A 16,383-nucleotide genomic window follows, 5' to 3' on the forward strand; every position below is an offset into this window, starting at 1 on the left:
TGTGCGCCAAGGAAAAGAAGATGGGGGAAGAGCTTCAGAAGGGAAGGCAGAAGTGAATACTGTAAAGGTAGTGGAGAGAATTTTCCAAACTATTGTAGAAGGCATGGGTTCAGTGAACTGTGAGAAACCTCCTGATTCCCATGTAGCATCACAGTATAGTTAAGTGATCTCATAGACAAGAGCTATCTTAGGAGGCATGGCCAATGCCCTAATTTCTTTTCCTTAATAAGAGCGACCATAGCCAAGAAGTAGGAAGTAGTTTGTCTGTTGCATTGAAGTAATGAAGAGGGATCAGCCTATGGCTCTGTAATAAAAACTATTGTGCACCAAGATTGAGGGTTCTTGGTGAAGTTTCTTAAATGCATAAGAATCCCCTCCCCAACATAAAGTTTTCGTTTGCATTATGTAGAAAAAAATACGTAAATAAATGAGGATGCATTTCTAGACAGGCTAAGTGGAAAGGTGCTTATAGTATGCTACAGTTAGTATGGACAAATGAAAGTCAGGATATATCATTGTATCCTGTGCTATCAATTAAAGGGTGAAGGGCACCATGGAAAGGATACCTCCACCAGCATTGCAGTCCACGCTGCTAAGGCACTGGTGTTTAAGGTTAGACTCAGAGTATTGAAGTAATGTCTGAATTGGACGTTCGAAGAATAAAAACTCTGTGGAAAAATGCCCCCGAAAAATTGGAGTAGGATGAAAAGGAGGAGAATCATGATGTAAGCAAGTATCTACGCAAAGATAACATGAAACAGGTATTCCCTGTTACATGGTAAGTCCACTTGGAGCAATGCCTGAATGGAGCATACATTTCTGGGTGTGTCAGTGAGGATGTTCCTGAGTGACATTAACATGAGAACTGATAGGTGGAGAACAACAGAGGGTCCTTTCCATGGGCCATCACCTAGTCTTCTGAGAGCTTGGATGGAATGAAAGTTGGAGGAAGGAAGGATTCAGCCCTAAGTTCTCTACTGAACTGTTGAAGCTAGGAGACTTTGTGATGTTTTTCTATGGAATTTTCACCATCTGCTTCTCAAGTCTTTCAGCTCAGGTGTGTATTCAATCCCTTTCCCAGGGATCCAGTTGGCAGTCAATATCCTGGGACCCCTCAGGTTTTACAGTAACATGAAGCAATTCCTTTAAGTCACTGTCTCTCCTCCCCTCCTGTCGTTTCGGCTCTCTCCTAAGTAGGTGCATATATAAATATCCTGCTGTGTACCGCTGCATATGTATGTATCATAATAGCTGATGGATCTTTGTTTAGGAAGAGCCCCCCAAATAATGCATATGTGTTCTGTGAAATTGGACCCTCTAGAAAAATCTTTCTCTATGTTCCCCAGGTCACACTGCCCAGCTTCTTTACTTTGGAGATCTTTCAGTGCTAGAAGGCATGGACTGGAGTACTTAATATCTTTTGTTCATGATTAGGTTAAACACCTCAACTCTCTCTAGTACCGCTGTCGTCATAAGAATAAGATCAGTTCCACAGAGGAATGTCATGATGTCAAATTAGTACTTGGAGAGAAGTGTCATCTTTCAAGGTAAAGAATGTCATCTTTCAAGGGTGTTTCAATGTGAGAACTGAAAATGGATGAAGAGATTGCTCAGTCATCAGTGGAGGAGGTATGAATACATCTGTGCAGATTCTTTCCAAGGTCAGGATTTTAAAAACTCTCTATGTTCTTCATCGGGTCGGTACCTTTTCCTTGCAACAGTTAGGGTGGCAGCTGGCTACTCTGGAGTGGGTTCTAGTCCAAGTGTAGCTATGACAAGTTAGTAGCACAAACATAAATCAGTGAAATCATAGCTGTGGCCAGAGTTTAATCTTCTATGAATCGAGTGAGCCAAGGTGGCACCTCTTTTTTTTTTTTTTTTTTTTTTTTTTTGGTAGTTCCCAACTGTAGCTTATGTATTCAAAGGTTTTGACTTGGTAAATTCTGCTGTTCAATCACTATGTACGGAGTAATTTCAATGTGGCAGGCATTTTGGTAGCTCCTGCACCTTTGCACAACTTCAAAGGCACCCTCCACATAAAATTCCGTGCTAATCACTCCCTAGTAGTGTGCCATGCTAAACATTGGAGAGTCAATTATGGAAAGCAGCCTTTTACAGAGAAGAGAGATGAAATCACCTGCGTTGGTAGGGAGAAAACCATAGCTTTTGCTGCGAGCTAATATCTGCACTGGATTTTGAAGATGGGTAAAAGTTTGCCAGGAGGTAAAGTAGACTAGGGAGAGGTTTGGGGACTGTATTCTAACAAGACAGAGGAGAATTACAAAAGCATGAAACATAGGCACACATTTTGTGGGACAGAAAGGTCAAAGGGGCATGGCGATGACAGTGCAATGTGCTCACTATATAAATGTGAATCTTTTATCCTCCCACGGCCCCAAAAGCTGTGGTTGTTTCTCATTTGCAGTCAAGATTTGCTCAAAACCGCTCTCTCACCAGATCCAAAGAAGATGATGAAAGCTATATAGAAGGAAGTGCAGAGAGTGCCAGTTGAAAACTGCTCTGCATTTTCTGGCCTGTTACAGTAAGGAAAAGAAGGCCAGGTTCCTGTGAAAGCACATGCCCTCAGGCCTGGGAAATAGCTTTATGGGGGAAATCAGAGCATCCGTGTGTGACTTCTCCCAGAAGGTGTCCCAAAGAAGTGCAAATAAGGAGAGCAGGAAAGCCAGCCAAGTCCTCTCTAAAATTATCCCTGTCGTCAGAACCAATTAATACTATGCACAGCAAAGTATTGTTGTAGGAATGAGAGCCAGAGGAGGTTAGGGAGATTTGCAGATCATATAATTTTGTGAGTGGAGTTTATGGTTGGCAGTGGTTTGTGTGTCAGAGCTTAATGGGTGGGAAGATTTGAAGGGGGGTCCCAAGGAATCTATTGAAGTGGGGCAAGCAGCATGAGTAGAGAAAAGAGATGATTTATATGTGTGTCGCATTGTGGGGTAAGTTGTGGTTTTGATTTCTTGTTGGAGCTGATGTAGTTGATGTGAGTCAAGGGAACCGTCCACTGTGTGTGCGTGTTTCTGGGGGTGGGTGTGTATGTATCTGCACATGGGCACACAGCCTTACATACATGTATATAGACACATGGTTGTGTGTGTGCCCTTGTTCTCTTTCTGCACCACAATCTGTGCAGACTGAGGAAATGTGAAACCTTTACACCCTTAGCAGCCTTTTCAAGTTGAAGTAAGGGAACTTCAAATGAATGTACCAAGAGGCTTCACTCATAAATCCCAAAGTCCAGGAGAACAGACAGGCTTTATACATTGTAACAAAGGAAAAGACATAAAGTCACGTGGCCAGCAAAAGGCGAATGTAAGCAGAGAAGGAAAAATATTAGAAGGAAATGTAATCATCTGATAGGATAAACTGCAGTATTTTCAGCCCAAATTAGATCGTTTCTACTTGTGTAGCACTGTCTTTTGTGTGATTGAGCGGAGAGGGAGCTCCAGTTTCTCTAGTACTAATCTTCAATCTAAATGAAACATCATGAATGGTTTATGGAAACAGTTTCAGTATGTTCCTTATGATGTGGGAATCAACACGCTTCCTCCAGATTGTTGTAGTGGAAATGCACCAGCCCTATATTTTGTTGTCTGGTCACATTCCAAGAAAAGGGGAGTTTTGGGAAGAAGTGCAATTCATTAATAAATATATCCCCTGGATCCTGATTGACATTGAGTGTAATAAAAAGTAAGAGCAGTATTCTTGAGGTTCAAAAAAGGGAAAAGAGGAGAGAAATAAGTGTGTGTGGTGTTTTTGGTAGTTGAAGTGTGAAGCTTCTATAGGGCAGGCTACTTGTGAGGTCTTTGGACTGTGGAAAGTGAGAAATGTGGAAATAATCAGAAAGTGGAAATCTCCGGCATTCAGCAATGTTTGGAAGCAGAGTGAAGGTTTACAGCAGCTTGTATTTCTGTAGTAGTTAGCCAGCACACTAAGGTGGAATTGTAGTGAAAACGAAAGGGCGGGGCAGATGTCGTGCTTATTTGAGGCTTGGAGGTGAAGAGAAACTTCCTAGGTTTGTGAAGAGAACTGGAAGTACACACCTGCCTCCACCCCAAGGAAACCATTGTAGCTAGGCGCTCCAATGGTCCCAGGAGGGTGTGTTGTAAATCTCCTGTATACACAAGCTGAACATGAACATTGACAACAGGATTTGCAGGGAGAAAGAGTGCCACCTACTGAATCACCACCTTCTCCATGTTTCTGTCAGCACTTTGATTGTCTTTGGAGTTGTACCAACCCTAGAGCATGACCTTGCTTAGGAATGAAATCTGACCCCATTACAATGCAAGCTTAGATTTCTGCAGGCACATTACAAAATCAGCCAGAACCCCTCATCTGCAGATTTTCCCCCCCAAAATAGGACACCGCCAAGTGAAAGCTGCAAGAAAACCAGGCAAACGGGCTGTGCGCACCGAGAAAAGGCAGAACAGCTGCAGAAGGGGCTCGGGCATCTGTGTAATGAGATGTTTAGTCACTGAACGCAACTATTTTATCTTAAGATAGACTCAAAATCCACTACTCATGTTTATGTAAAGTCTTCTTTTCCTCAGTCTGAGAAAGTGCCTGACTAAATGTTTTGTTGGCGTGAACTTAATTGGTGACATCTGGAATTGGTTAATGTTAATATTAACCAAAGCATTTGACTAAAGAAAAAAATCTGGGAGGAGAGTCAGATGTGAACATGTATTATGGGACATTAGCATAGGTAATGAAGTAAGGGAATGGAAAATCTGCAGAAGTTATTTAAAAAATGTGATACCCAAAAGGTGACCATTATGTATTTTTCCTTTGATCTTCTGTCAGTTCCACTCTGTGAGTCACATATGCAGGAGGTGTTAGGTACAGAATAATTTCCATAGAGCATAGATCCATATATTTGTGTAGATATGTATGTTCATATATATGTAGAGACACACACGGCTCATGTTTTGACTCCTAACATAAGCATAAACCATGAAGCATGAGAAGCACAGAAAGGAAAGCAGGAAGAGATTGAGCATAGAAGCTGTTACCAGTAGCTTTACTGTAGGGTTTTCCCTTAAATGTGCTATCATGTAACTGATCTCTTATGTGTGTCTTTTATTTCACGCAGCTGTGATGGGCGAAAAGAAAATATTTGCGGGAACACAGTTTCCAGCAAGAACAGGACAGCAAAATGTAATACAAGTAAGTGTAAAGATACACAGAGACATTGGTATAAGGAAGGACATTTGTAGAGACTCGCTAGCTTTGTGCAGATATCACTGGCGTCTATAATAGAATGAGGAATTCAAAGAAATTATGTAGATTGGCCTTGGGAAATGCAAACCATCAGCCTGCCCTGAGCTAGACTGAAGAGAAACACTTTAACAGAGCTTCTTAACCCAATTAAATAGCTATCCCCAGGCATCTTGCTGTAGTAAGTAATTGAAACCAATGACAAATGTTCTGCTTTCATAAAGGGCATAGTGTTAGAAAAGCCTAAACATTCTTGAGTTGTTATTACGTTTTTTCATCCTTTGAATGTGAAGTATTAAAAAAAAAAAGTGGAAAGCCAATAACCTGAAGACAAATATGGGTTGAGCCAAAGTGACATAGGAAGCAAACTGAAAGGACACCCAATGAGCAGAGCTAGAAGAAAATGAATGAGAGAAGCAGAGAGGACAGGATGGGGGAAGTGAAGTGGATGGGGGTGCAGTGGACTGGTGGGAGGAGCTTCAGTGGCTCGGTGGTGGGTGTGGGGTAGAAACACACACTTGAAGGGTGTCATCCTATACCTGGAAATGACATACAGTGTCATATACCAATGTAACCACAGTAAAAATAAGTAAATGATCATATAATATTGGAGTAGAACCTGTAGGATAAAATAAACATGTATTCATGCTGATATGAATAAATGAATAAATCAAGGTATAAATAGACACTAGAGAAGAAAAGACAAATCCTCTGTACAGAATATTTGTACACTCCCACTTGTGAGTATAGGTTGACTAAGTGACTCATTTGTAGTAGGGGATTCTGGCACAGGGATACTTGTGATTGAGATCCCCTTATCAGCATTCCCCCCTGGCATGGTGTGCTCACAAGGGTACGTTCACCTCTGCGATGTACCTTCGAAAAAGTCAAATCCCGTTCTGATGACAAACTGTACCTGGTGAATGACATTTGCAGAATATTCTAGAAAATACCTGACCTTCCACTGCTCGCAACTGTGAAGGTCATCACACTAGGAAAGATGGAGAAAATGTCACAGGCTGGATAGCATCAGTAGCATCATACGTAAGTGCAATGAATTATTGTGGACTAGGTCCTTGAGCAAAAACCAGACAGTAGTGTAAGAGCTGGCAAAATGCAAAGAGTTTGGAGTTTAGTGGAAGAGTCATGCAGTAAAGTTTGGTTTTGTGTTTGAAAAATAAAAGGTGAGAATGTGAAAGATAACATCGGAAGGCAGTGAAGTTGGGTAAGTGAAATAAAGATATACATTAAATCATCTTTGTAACTCATCTTCACATGTAATGTTCTTCTGAAAGGAAAAGTGTATTCAAAGTGTTGGAAGGAGATATTCTTGTGGAAACGAATTTGTGGATCCTAAGATATATCGATGTGAACAGCTTGTACTTTTGAAATGATGTGTCAGATTCCATCGGTAGGCATGCTCCCATGTAGCTTAATTTATTTGCAGTATTTCTGTGTAAAGAAGTTAAAAAGAGCAGTGTTACATCTAAGCAGATGAAATGGGGACTTTAGTTGATAAGATGGGGAGAACAGATAATGTTGTTTGCCAAGGAAGTGGTAAGGGAAAAAAAAGCCTGTTTCAGGAAATATTTGGAAGGTGAAATGAGCAGATTTGTGTAATAATTGGATGGATGAGGTGATAGAAATTGTTGACTGAAGGATTTCTCCATAGTATTGAGGCTGAGACACTAGAAGAAGGTGTTATCATTAACTGAACAAATATGTGTAGTAATTGTTCGGAAAACTTATGAAGTAATGCTGAGAGAAAGTGAAGGTACCTGAGGGAAATGAAATCTGTGCTATGGTCATGGTTCTGAAGTCATGATAGCAATTTTCTCTGAATGGAACAAAGTATGCAAGAGTCAATATAACATCCATCAAAATTCCAGCAAGTTATATTGTAAACATCTGCGAATGAGTTCTGGAAGTCTGATGCTATGTGAAGGACTTCTGTAATGAAATGCAAGCAATCTGCAGAAGGGAAGGTGTCAAGACAGATGAGAAAGCTATAGTAATTGAAACAGTTGATATTGTTGTAAAGATAAATAAATCAATGAAATGAAGTAGGATTTAGAAAAGATGCACATACGGGGAAGGTGGTTTCTGGAAAAGGTACAGAGTCAGTTCAGGGATAAATGTGTTTTCCAAAAATTGTCAGTCAATGGATAGTGGCAGGTTTCAAAATGAACTTCTCTTGACATCGTACAGTATATACCAAAGTAATGAGAAATAGGCTATGAGTAGAAATGTACAGTAGACAACATGTAAGGAGAAAACCACGGGGAAAATCTCTAATCTGTAGATACGCAATTCCCACATAAGGAATACGGAGAATGTGGTGTGCCATGGAACAAACACATGGATGTAGTGAAGTTCATCAATATGTGAACAAAGAAACAAGCAGAAAAAGTAATATTCCTAGAAGGACATTGTCAGGTATTGAAAAGTGATCCCGCAGGTTATGAACATGTTTGCCAATTATGTTTCAGGAAAAGAGTGTCCATTGCACACCTACTACATCTGAAGAGGCGTAAAGCTGTAGCTATAGGTAACATACAGAGCTGGAATTCATCATCTGTGGTAAAAAGCATACAGTTTTAGATAAGACAGTGTAGATCACATAAGTAAGTCTCCCAAGTCAATAAGAAGAGAACAAACAACCTGTAACAACTGGGCAAAAGCTTGGAAGGAATCTCTCACCCTGGAAATAAATAAGGATGTTGAATAACCAGAGAAAACAATAGGGAACACCATTAGTCATACAGTACATTACAATGGAAACCACAGTGTGATTCAGGTGCACATATATTAGAGTGGCTAAAATGTAAAAGGCTGCAATAAGAGATTTGAGTGTGTGTGCACAGCAAATGAAAGGAACAGTGTGCTATAAAGAATGGCAAGGGTGAAAGAAGGTAGACTATATGATGTTTGAGGCCATTCTAGAAAATGGAACTAATGTCAATTGACAGTGTAGCAGGGCTGTCCTGTGAGGGCTGAGGTGTGGCCGAAGTAATGTTGGGGAGTGGTGAAATGGAGTGATAATTGGTATGCTGGCTTTGGTTTCACAAAGAGAAGTGTATACTGAGATGTATCCAGTGATGGTCTTGTGTGTGTGGGGGGGGGTGGGGGGGGGGGTGGGTTATGTGTGTATGTAATTATTGTGTGTCAGTCTTACCAATTAGTAAAAAAAGGCAAAGCTGAAAAGTAGGACTGAAAATGGAACAGGCTGTAGAACAAAATAGTTGTTAAGAAATCATCAAGTTTCCCTCTTTTCAAAAGATGTAACAAATGGAAAGGAGACATTTTTGTCCTTCTAGTGGTGTGGAGACTGATTTACTAAAACAGCAGAGTTATGAGAAGACTAGGGAGAACAGAAATCTTTTTTGTTGTAAGGAAAACATATTTTAGTTCTGGAAAAATGAGTTACCTACCTGTAGTGGTCAGAGCTTTCATCAGTAAACTTTGTGCATCAGAAAATCTACTTTTTGCCAGTTAGCTAATGAAATAGATCTGTATGTAGGAAAGTGGAGTAAAACAAAAAGGAGGATCATTTTTATTACAGAGCAATTGTTCACTTTACAAGAAGGTTCACAGAGGAATTATTGAAATATCAAAGTTTACCCGTGCATTCAACTGTTAGTTAGCAGATCGTTAACTACTTTATAGGATGAGGTTAGGCCGGAGAGAAAATGAAGTTCCTATCTTAGAATAGAGTGTTGGAGCTATTTGGCATGGACTGTATTCCAGATATTAGAGTGTAAGATCCTGGGGAAAAAAGTCCACAGTCATGGGAAAAGTAGACATACTTAGTAGAAGGTGATGTTAGAATGCAGTGTAAGGTAGCCATCAGGGATCCAGTGAGACAAGGCTGCGTACATAAAGAAGGCATGGATCAAAGGTGGAACAAAGGTAAGAGTTGGCAAAGTGAATGTGTGTCGTAGGCATTTAGCATATTCACCTAAGATTCGGCGATGTCTTTCACAGCAAAAATGGCACATGTGAAGAAATGCGTGAGCAGGATCTGAAATGTAGCACAGCATTTCCCCAGAGCACCAGAAACTCCCTTACCTCATCACGCATGTCTCCATGAAACCCAGGGGAGTTAGAGCAGACCAACCATGGTCCTTTCCTTTATCCTTATTCACTACTGTGATATCAAGGAAGTGACGTGTGATCTGAGTCATCTCTAAAATGGTGCTATGTGGGCATAGTTTTGTATGAAACGCAAGGCAGACAAATGAAGCCAGCATTGGTTTTTTGTTTCATTTGGTTAATGGTGTAAGTGATGTGCACAGGTGTAAGTGATAGAGACACACAGCACACGTTCTTCTTCCGCTTAAGGCCCCTGCAATGGTCCCACTACGTGTTACTGAAAAGGCCCAGGAGGAATGTCATCTTGGTTCACAAATAGAGCTTGTCATAAAGTGTAGGTTTGAAATAAGCAAGCAGACAAACCCACAGCTGCACTGCTGTTAATGTGAAGTAGCACTGCCAGTGTCATTGGTGAGATGCAGTGTCCACGTGCAGGGATGATGATTCAGCGAGAGCACAGAAAGGTGTGCTGCCAGCCAAGTCCCCAGACGTGGGCATGTGCCATAGGATCCTGTCCTGTCATGTGGATTGTCATTCTGCTTCCTGTCGGGAGCCATCTTTGTGTGCCTCTGCTAATGTGTCATGTAAGGCCAGATAGCACCAGCAATGCTGATGATGTTGAAGTGGCCAGAAGGATGGGGAGGTAGAATGGGGCTGACATGTGTCACGCTTTACGTGAAAGCCATGGAAAATCATGAAATTAACCTGGGGGGATAGAAAGTCCTATTCACTTTTGCAACAGTCTGCCTGATTACAATATGGAAGGAAGAGTGAATGCGGGAGAAATAGTTGTAAACCTCTTGCATCAGTTCTCTTGAGGTCAAGAAACTGTGGGAAGGTTACAGAAGGGGAGGAAAAAATCAGTGAGCCTAGGAAGTGACTGCATATGGACAATGTAAGGTTTCAAAATGGAAGGTTAAGTCCCTTCTCACTTTTCAGAGAAAGGAAGAAAAACTCTGTTTGGTGTCACAACTTTTAGGCCTCCCCGATGCAGCGCTGTCTGTGCACTGTGGACAACTTTTGAAAAGAATATCACTGTCTATTGAAATTCTTACATAGGGAAGAATGTGGGTGTTTTTAATTCTTTTGCTATTGTTATGGAGGTGATATTCATGTACATTATTGTTTGTGAGGTATGCATGTGCTGATTTCTTAGGTGCCAACACAGTGTCAAATCGTGGCACATCCAAATAATGCATTGGCTTCTTGCAATATTTCTTCCCCATGTAATAACAAGAAAAGTGAGGGGAGCCTCTCTGGGAGCACAGAGGTTGAAGACACAGTGCTGTCAAGCTACTGCCGCATGAGTTCTATGTTAGACAGGCCAGGAAGGTGACTCTCATGGCGTAGCAGACCTCCCCTGTGGTGTGCACTGCTTCCCTCAGCTGTGTGTTTCAATCAGTCTGCCTGTTGTCCTCACAGTGTGTCTGGTGAAGGCTGTCACTGGCCACCGCACACCTCTGGCCTGCACCCTAGTGCATGTCTGTGGAAATAAATCTGGGAAAAAGAAAGTAAGCTAGGGACAGACACTAAGTAAGTAAATCCCGGGCTATTCGGCTGGAATAGGGGCAGAGCTGGGATGTTACTGTGGCAGTGTAAATGTTGAGGTCTTGCTCATGAAAGTGTTCTGCTGAGCTCTTGTGATACTCTTTGGTTGTGTCTTTGAAGGTCAGATCCAAAATCATAGAAGAGGCGTGTGTATGTGAGTCTCCTTTTTTGCACGGGGTCATTTGTGGTATATTTATATACATATGCATGTGGGCTTGGTGTTACTGTACATGTATGTTTATGTGTGTTGAGTTTGTCATGTGGATATACATCTCTGTTCCATGTCTTGTCTGTGTGTATGCTGTGTTTGGTATGTTTGTATGTGTAGAACATGCTGCACTGGGAAATCAAGGATTGTACTCTGACAAGATGCTTTCGCTGTCTTCATGAGGCCCTGAGCCAATTTTCATGGACACGATTTTTGCTATCTTTAGTGAAGTACAAATTATTTGTAAAAGGAGAACCACTGACGCCTTTAGCTTTATACTATTATTTTGAGTATGTGCTTTGGAAAAGATCGGTGACATTTTTAATAGGATAAGAAAAGTGAGGTGTCAAGTCAATGCAAGCAGAAAAAAAAAAAAATCTGAAATGTGCAGCCTGAATGTGCTGTGATGGAAAATGTTGGTAAAACCGAAGCCTGTGATGTGAATATGGCAGGGTCGTGAGCTCAGGTAGTTCTGTGTCATCAAAGCAGCATGAATGCCATTCTCCTACCACTGTCCACTGCATGGTATTATAGGTTTTTTTTTTTTTTTAATGCAACAAAAGGTGACATGATTTTGCCACTGTTTGGTGTTAAGGAAGCACTTATATATTCAATCATGTTCTTTTCCATTGGTTCTCATTAGCCAACAATGAAGTGGTGGTGTATGAAAAATTAATAGTGGGACCAAACTTGCTTATGCTACCTAGCAATGAGTGGAATGCTTTTTAAACCTGTTGTGTTTATGGCATGCAAATGAAGAGGAATCTTCAAATCACCCTTAGCCTTCTTGAAGGCCTGTTTCAGAAACAGTGCGTTAGGATTTTGTAAAATAGAGATGTTGCTGAGTATCTCACACAGATAAATTCTTCTTTGACAGTGCTACCATGCTGTAAACATAGTCATTGGTGGAGGGTTATTGATGCTTTCGTGGTGGCTGTGGTATGATGACATACATTTACAGCAGGGTGAAGTACACCCCTAAAACATATGCAGCATTGTAAATCAATGTCACTTCAATAAATGAATAAAAAAAAATCATACTGAGATCCATCAGCATTCCAGGAAGGAACACGGATAGGGTTTCTGCTGCCTCTTCCCCTTACCGCCCCTATTATTGATGTGTAACACTCCAAATAAGTCTTTCTTTACACAGAAGTATATACTCTCAGCGATGCCAAGAGAGCATCAGGTGAATGGTGGAAGTCTCATTCATGAATGGTTTCCACAAATAAATGCACTTGGGACATTCTACTTGAAACTGCAAAGATGAAGGGAGGACAGTGTGTAGTGTAAAGTCCTTGAGGATATTATGGGGTCACAAGGCTTGAAATGATGGGAATGAATTAGAAATAGCAATCATAACAGTAGTCATAATGCTTCGCTCCACAGTGGGGTGGGAAAAGAAGAGACACAGACTCCTGAAGCAGTCTCAGTACCCACGCATCGCTTCCTGGAAGACATGTGAGGCAAGTTCTGAAAGAGAAGCGGCAGTCGTTCGAAAAGGAAGGAGGGGCATTTCTAGCAGCAAAAGCAGCATGAGACAAAGAAGCTAAAAGTAGTTGAGTTGGCCTGGAGAAGAGTGTGAGGCAATGATGAAAGGGACCGTGTTGGGGAGTGTCTTAGTACCCTAGGAGTCCGACCTGAAAGCCTAAAGTCTGAGCAGAGTCTCCAAAGGGCCAGAAGTGTATATAGTATCATGAGAGCTCACTGACGAAAGGTATGAAAGGGAGAAGGATTGGGGGAAGGCAGCAGAGAAGGGCCAGGACTAGGGAACTCAGGAAAGAATTAGTATTGCATGTAACGTAAGACACAAATATAGACTCCCACGTGTCTTGTTAAAAAAGTCATCTTGATGAGAAAAGGATAAAAAGAAACCCAGCTGAGATGGAGTCACCAGTTATCATTTGATCATCAATGAAATAGAACACAGGAAAAGAAAACCTGGATCAGTAAGTTATACACAAGGTGTGCATACTCCTCCATGTAAATCACAGCTACTTTCTTGTAAGGCCTTTCCTTTCACACATCTACCTTATCATGTTCTGGCCTTTTAGGTTAACTGCCAGAAGAGAGACACAGAGTGACTGACATGAAAGTAATGCCAGCTTCTGCTCTGTCATCAACTGGTTCTCATCAGTGGTCTATCGTGCAAGGGCCAATGGTGATTTTCATGCCTGGAACAAGTGACTACTTCCCCTTTAGCAAAGACGGGTTTATAGGAATTGTAAGGAAATCATTATGATTAGCTATGATTGAGGGAACATGGTATACAATATTGCACGTGCTGAAGAGGCATAGGGTCACACTGGCACACCCACAACCGAGGCCTGTCACACTCTTTGACCATCGCCCATTGTGTCCCCCCCTCCCCCACTACGTCCACGTCCTCCTACCTGAACTCCACAGTGAGATTTGTAGGGTTTTTTTGTTGATGTGGTGTTGTGTGATGTTTGTCTGTATTCCACATAGAAGAGGAAGTATATGGTTTTTGTCTTTCTCCTTCTGACATATTTTGTTTAGCATCATCGCCTCCATTTCCATGCATGTCATCACAAATGGCAACCTTATTGTAGCTGTGTAATATTCCATGTATATATACACTTATCTAATATCCTCCTCTCTCCTCAGGCAGTTAGGTTGTTTCCATAATGGGCTATTGTAAACAGTTGCGCGATGAACACAGACATCATTATTTCTTTTTTAAATGAAAAGAAAGAGATGGTATTCTAAATGTAAATCAGAATGTTCCAGAGTTAAACTAAATGAGTGGATTCAGTTGGAAAAAGAGAGTAAAGAAAAATTGTGGCCTCTGGGCTCCGGGGAAGCAGAGCTGAGTTCAGGTATGACTGTGTCATCTGCGAGGCAGGAATAAAGTCGTTTTCACACTTTTTTCCACTTTCCTTCCTAGGCTCACAGTCACATAGTAGACTAGTCAAGTGTTAGGTTCCAGTGAAATGATGTTATGAACGCATGGTTAACGAGATGACTTCTTGAGTTTTGTGTCATACGGGAAAATGATGTAAAAAAGCAGAGTCAAATGCATTGCCTTAGTAGTAGGTCATAATGATCTCAGCCGAACACTTCCTTGACTGTTCAATGTAAGGATGATACTGTTGGAAGTTGAGCGAGTGGGAAGAGTACTCATGGAACATCGGTCGAGATGTCAATTTCTCCCATTTTCATGGCGTCCAGAAGGGTAGAGACGCCCTTTTTTTATGCAGGCTTCAGGATGCTTGGCGTGGGACTTGATAGGTTGCGTTTTTTGCAGAAAAATAAAATGAAAGGGTGACAGCCTTTGCTGTATTCTCCTGTATATGTACAATAGAAGACCCTCATCGGTCTTCTCTGATCAGTGGTTCAATGAGCTCATGAATCAGCATCACTCAGAAGACTTCTTAACCCAGGGATCTGAGAATCTCCCTCAGAATGGATGACCGCACAGGTTTGAGTTGGGGCTCAATAATTGGTATGTCCAGCAACACTATGCCAGGGCAACCTCAAAGAGGTCCCTTTTTTTACTTAAAGAAAAGCTTCCCTGAGCAGCAGCTCCCTCCATGTTGCTGCGAATGGCATGCTATTCTCTTTTTTAATAGCTAACTAATATTCCATTGTGTGTCTATACCACAAAATGTCTATTTTGGGGCATTTGGGTTCCTTCCTATCTTACCTATTAAAAATAGTGCTGCAGTCTGCACTATGGTGATGGCACAAGGGTGGTTTGGTGATGGGAAGCCCACGGGGATGACAATTGAGATGGAAAAAGGCATACCATGAGGTGAAAATAAGTTAAAAAATAGTGCTGCAGTAAACATAGGGGTGCAGGTGTCCTTTTGTATGAGTGTTTATATTCTTTGGGTAGATTCCAAGGAGTGGGGTTGCTGGGTCATATGGAGGCCCTCCTTGTAGTAGTTTCAGAAGAACTATCAGACGGTTTCACTTACAGGCAGAATGTAGGGGAATGAAATAAGGTAGTAGAGAAAAAAATAGAAGTGAAGGAGCAAAATGAAAGACAGCTAGTACTTGGATACACCCTGGGGAGAGGGGGAGGAGGGGGAGAGGGAGAGGAGGGAGAGGGGGGGGGGGGGGGGGGGGGGGGGGGGGGGGGGGGAGGGGGGAGGGGAGGGGGAGGGGGAGGGGCGGGGGGAGGGGAGGGATCTAAAGAAGGGAGCGAATGTGTTCTTACAGAGGGAAGTATGGTGATGGTGCATGGGTGGATCGGTGATGGAAATGTTGTGGGGACCCTACCTGAGAGGAAAAAGCATGCATTATTCAACAAAGGAAGAATGGTGTAAAATATTAAATACAATTAAATGAATAAAACACCTTGATGTTAGCGTTTGTTCTTACAAAATCCCCTTAGCTCTGCAACCACTGTAGCGCCTCTGGTCACCATAATGCCTTGTGCTGTTCCCTTCCCTGTTTTGACCCTCCTCCTCCTCCCCCTTCCTTTCCCCCCCCCCCCCTCCCGCCAGATCACGGTAGATGATTGACTGCATCAGTGTGGAAGAGTGGAAAGATAGGCTGTGTAAATTGCATGAGATTTGAATGCTCTGTTAGTGTTCCCATGTGAACTTTCTACTTATGAAGCCAAAAAATGCCCTTAACGTTGTATTCATGAAGACCATTGGGCATTCCATTGAAGTATTGTTTATTGGGAGAACAAAAAACACCACAAATTCCAATTATTTCAGCTTTTATTGAGATAGCTTTGACTTACAGCACTGTACGTTCATAGGCTCTGTAGGGTCATAGGCTCACAGTACACCCATGGCATTAATAAGCCTTCCTCATAGTTCACTGCCCTTCCCTCCTTTGCTGTGTGTATCCTACTCTGTTGGATACACTGAAAGTCCTAAAAGTTCATTTTAACAAAATGAGGATTTCAAGTGGCATTTCAGATTCTTGTAGAAGCAGATGTAGGGGCTAGTGACTGCTGTTCCCAAAATGAGACCACACGCAGTAATTCAAGTGTTGTGGCCCCCCACCCCCGTTCTGTGATTTACATCCTGAAATAGTCAAAGTAGAAATGAAGGGCTAGTGAAATGCTTCGGTGACTACATTTTGCTGATTAGGTTCAGGTGGTGTTGAAGTGAAGGGCCTATTTTCAGGTTTCACCAATGTTACTTATATGGCGTCATTTCCTAGTTCTTTAATAGGTACTGTGAAACCTCTTGGTTGGGGAAGCTCCCCGGTGGCGTAGGGGTTTAAGCCTTCAGCCTCAATCAGAGCTACGGCCTGGGTTCGAGCCCTAGTCAGGGATCCTCAGGCAGGTATGGTGCAGCAGTCTCATGTGCTGTGCT

The sequence above is a fragment of the Condylura cristata genome, unplaced genomic scaffold (genome assembly GCF_000260355.1).
Source record: "Condylura cristata isolate star-nosed mole 26May11 unplaced genomic scaffold, ConCri1.0 scaffold00012, whole genome shotgun sequence".
Taxonomy (NCBI): Eukaryota; Metazoa; Chordata; class Mammalia; order Eulipotyphla; family Talpidae; genus Condylura; species Condylura cristata.